Genomic DNA, 5,000 nt, shown 5'->3' with positions numbered 1-5,000 from the left:
TAATAATAATAATAATAATAATAATAATAATAATAATAATAAAAATAATAATATTAATAATAATAATAATAATAATAATAATAATTAGCATATCAATAGTAATAAAGACAATAATGATAATAATAATAATAATAATAATTATTATTATTATTATTATTATTATTGTTATTATTATTATTATTATTATTATTATATTATAACAACAACAACAACAACAACAACAACAATAATAATAATAATAATAATAATAATAATAGTAATAACAATGATAATAATAACAATAATAATAATAAAAATAATAATAATAGTAATAATAATAAGAATAATAATAATGATAATAACAATAATAACAATAATATTGATAAGAAGAAGAAGAAGAAGAAGAAAAAGAACAACAACAACAATAATAATAATTATTATTATTATTATCATTATTATTATCATTATTATTATTATTATTATTATTATTATTATTATTATCATCATTATCATTATTATTATTATTATTATTATTATTATTATTATTATTATTATTATTACATTATTATTATTATTATTATTAGTAGTAGTAGTAGTAGTAGTAGTAGCAGTGGTGGTATTAGTAGTAGTAGTAGCAGTAGTAGTAGTAATAGTAATAGTAGTAGCAGTGGTAGTAGCAGTAGTAGTAGTAGTAGTAGCAGTGGAAGTAGTAGTAGTAGCAGTAGTAGTAGTAGTAGTAGTAGTAGTAGTAGTAGTAGTAGTAGTAGTAGTAGTAGTAGTAGTAGTAGTAGTAGTATAATACCCTGAGACCATGAAGTACCGGGTTGGCGTCTAGCGGGATTAAGTCTGCATCATAGGGAGAGGGGACTCTTCAGCCTTGGTTGGCAACTCCTGTAGTGATGGTTGCACGATAAAACTACTGGTTCGTGGAAGCCTTAAAACACACCGTCTTTATGTTTATAACAAAACAAAACAAAAAAATCGTCCGTCGTGCGAATAATAAAAGGACGCGTCCCTTAGTGAGCAACCAGGCAGAAGAGTTTCTTCTGGAAGAAACTTTTCTGATGATACTGAACTGTCTGGTAATTCTAACCGGGATAATCCCAATCAGAACCCAATAGGAGAACCACCTCAAGTTCATAAACCAAAAAGAAAGACGTACTAAATGGACCAGAGAAGAGTACTAAATTCTTACTTTATGGCATTAGAAAAAGAAACATTTGAAATTAACTGTACAAAAAGAACATATGATATCTGTAAAACTAAAAACTAAAAGACCTAATTTGGATGCAAACACACTAGCAAATGTGCGACGTGATGCGATTAAGAATAAGAGACTGAGTGAAGCAGAAATGCATGAGATCAGAGAAAACGTAAGAGAGGTAATAAATACAGAAAGAGAAGTAATAGAACGTGAAATTAGAGAAGCTGAAGAGCATGTTGATACACAGGAACAAGAGGAGGAAGTTGATGAAAGGACTGTGGAGGTAGAAGAACTGAAAGTAGAAAACAATCCGATACGAATGTTTAATGATGATGAAAAGGTTGAGATCGAAAGAATGCGAGTTGAAAACCTGGAGGAACCTGAAAAGGTTAAGCATACCGAAATGGTACACAGAGAGCAGTTGCCCTAAATCTAAAACAAAAACTAAAAGAATAAGAGCAGGATAAAGCTAGGCAATGAAGCAATGAGACAAATAACTGAAGCTAGTTGAACCAGACATCACAGAACTCAATAAAATCCTGTATGCGACAGCCAAGGTGATCACCTTAAAATGTTCTAATGAAGAGAGAGTAAAACAGACGAAAAGGAAGAAACCATCTTGGAAAGAAAAAAGTGAAAATGAAATAAAAACAAATGAGATGTGAAATATCTATTCTTAGCGAGCTTCAAAGAGGTGAAAAGGTTAAAGGCCGAACCTGTAAATGGCTCAAAAGGAAATATAACTTGGATGGTGATAACATTCTAGAAACTAAAGAGGTAATCAAGCAAAAAGTCCATTTGAAAGCTCAAAGGGTCCGCAGGTTTGAGAAACGATTTTAAAATCTGATGCTAAAAAGTTTTATAGGGAAGTAGGTAGAGAAACAATCACTGTTAAAGATAGCAAAGACAGTGAAGAGATTGAAAGATTTTGGAAAAAAACATCTGGAATAGTGATAAAACAAGCAACCTAGAAGCTGAGTGGATTAAGATCTCAGAAGCTAGGAATGCTAACGTCCCAGAACTAGGGATGACATTACAGGTGAAGAGGTTAAAAGTGTTCTCAATAAAGACGCACAAATGGAAAACGCCTGTGGTCGATAAAGTCAAGAACTTCTGCCTACATGTTTTTGATGAATCCCACTCCTTGCAGAACACCTTTCTGAAATCCTCAGTGGATGTCAGAGGGTGTTACAGACCTACTCCCAAAAACTTCACACTAAAACCCTAAAAACTATAGGCCAATAACCTGTTAACATCCATTTTGACTGACCGCATTTATACCTTCTTTGATAGTAACAACTTGTTTCCTGATGAAGAGAAAGGATGCAGGAGAGGATCCTACGGTTGTAAAGACTAATTACTAATTAATAAAATGATCATTGAGAACTGCAAGTCAAAGCATCGTAGTTTAAGCACGGCTTGGATTGATTATTGGAAGGCTAATCCATAATTGGATACTGAAATCTCTTTATTTTTTTAAAAAGTATCCCCAGTTATTACCAACTTACTGAGGTCAAATATGAAATTATGGAAAACAAATCTATTCTTTCCCACCAAAAAGAGAACCCTAAAATCTAACTCTATCGACATTACTTGTGGTTCTTTCAGGGGGATTCTCTCTTTCCCTTACTATTTTGCCTGGATCTGTTCCCCTTATCACACAAACTCAACAACACTGACTACAGATATACGATCGGAAATGGGAGCATTAACCACCTCTTCTTTATGGAAGACCTTAAGCTGTTTGCTAAGACTGATGAGGATTTAGAGGGTCTGTTTCATACGGATAAGCGATTCACTGATGATATTCATATGTCATTCGGTCTTGACAACTGTCCGAAAGCAATGTTTAAGAGAGGTAAACTGTTGAGAGCATGAAGCAAAAGGTCGGGAAGGAATTTTATCAGTGAGTAAGAGCGGTCCTTAAAACTGAATTAAACTCTGCAAACTGAGTTGAGGCGATTAATATCTTTGCCATTCCTGTAGTTAACATACAGTTTTAACCTGATCAACTGGACAATATCTGACATCAGAAAATTAGATGCCAGGCTCTATATGCCACGCATGGACGGGGTAGAGGCCTCACTCAGCTAGAGCTCACTTACAAAACCACTACCATCGGACTTGAAAAGTACTCTAATAGCTGGATGTTACAACTAGTCGAACAACATGAAAATTCAAAAAGAGCACATTCAGTTGTAAAAGAAAGCGAGAAGTATAAATGTGGACTGGAAATTGAAACCAATGCTAATGCAACTGCACCAAACAAGCAAAATATGCGAAAGTAGCAGCCAAGACAGAAGGCTTCGCAAAATCAAGTGCTGGCGTAGACCTATTGAACACCGGTCAGCGGTTATATGTCGCTGGGCTTAAAGCCGAAACAGAAGGCTTTATTATGGCTGTTCAGAAATAAAGCCTTTTCACAAGAAACTTCCAAGCAGAAATTCTCCACAATGGTGCAAATCCCAATTGCCGCTACTATGATAAACACAAAGAGACAACAGACCACCTTGTCTCTGGCTGTCCTGTCCTCGCACCAACAGAATATAAAGAGACAGGCCAATATATTCACTGGAAAGCCTGTCAACATTTCAAACTACCTTGTGCAGCGAAATGGTACGAGCACAAAACGCTGCCGGAAGTAGAAAATGACAGGATCACTATCCAGTGAGATTTTACAATCCTCACTAACAGAACTATTGAGGTGAGTAGGCCCGAAATAATTATCAAGAATCATGAGAATAAGACCTGCCTCATGATTGATATGACAGTACCAGCAGATAAGAATGTGTCTGCAAAGGAGTTCAACAAGTTTTCAAATACAAAGACCTGCAAATTGAGATCGAGGGAATGTGGCATCTTAAAACGGCCACAGTGCCAATAGTCAATGGAGATCTTGGATAAGGATAAGTCCGATATGCGAAGCTTAGCCTCGCCCGGGCTATGCCATGAGGGGAGCCCGGCCTGTGTCAACTAATGCCGACTCGCTCACGTGTGTCAGCTGGTGCTGACTCGGCTGAACCTAGTCCTTACCCGCCGTGGTGCCCAGCCACAGCAGTAACCTCCAGGCGACAATTGCAACTTCTCGCGCCTGGACGGGGCGTGAACCGCCGACCCCTCGGATGAGAGGCCGACACGTTACCACTGTACTAGCCCGGAGGCTGGAGATCTTGGAGTATTCAATAAGAACGCAAAAGACTATTCCGAGAAACTCCCTGGTAAACCTCCACTACGGGAGCTACAAAAGATCGTCCTAAACAGCACTACATACCTCCTAAGAAAGTTTTTTTTCTATCTCTATTATTTTGTTTCATAAATTTTAAATGTCATACCTTTTAATTGGACCAGGTTTCTGGGTGAAACACGGCAGTATGACTGTAAATAACGGCTTCTTATAGAAAGATAATAATGATAACAATCAATCGGTTTTACGTCACGAACTCCCTCGCAAGGGCTAGGACGGTGCCTTCTTTCGAAGGACTTCGGTTCTGGCAGGTGGCGGCCGTTGCCCCGAGTGAATGGCCTCGCTTTTAATCTCGGACCACTAGTGCCGGATTCGAACACGCGCGACCTGGGTGACTGACCAATAATGATGAAAATAATGATGATAATAGTAATAAATGTAATCGTGATAAAAATAATGACAATAATAATAACAGTGACAATAAAAATAATAATGATGATAATGGTAATAATAATCATAATAATAATAATAATGATAATAATAATATTATTATTATTATCATAATGATAACAATAATAATAATAATATAATGATAATAGTAATAATAATATTAATAAGGATAATAATAATAAT

The sequence above is a fragment of the Penaeus monodon genome, chromosome 9 (genome assembly GCF_015228065.2).
Source record: "Penaeus monodon isolate SGIC_2016 chromosome 9, NSTDA_Pmon_1, whole genome shotgun sequence".
Classification (NCBI taxonomy): Eukaryota; Metazoa; Arthropoda; class Malacostraca; order Decapoda; family Penaeidae; genus Penaeus; species Penaeus monodon.
The sequence above is the reverse complement of the archived record's forward strand: the minus strand, read 5'-3'. Positions refer to the sequence as shown.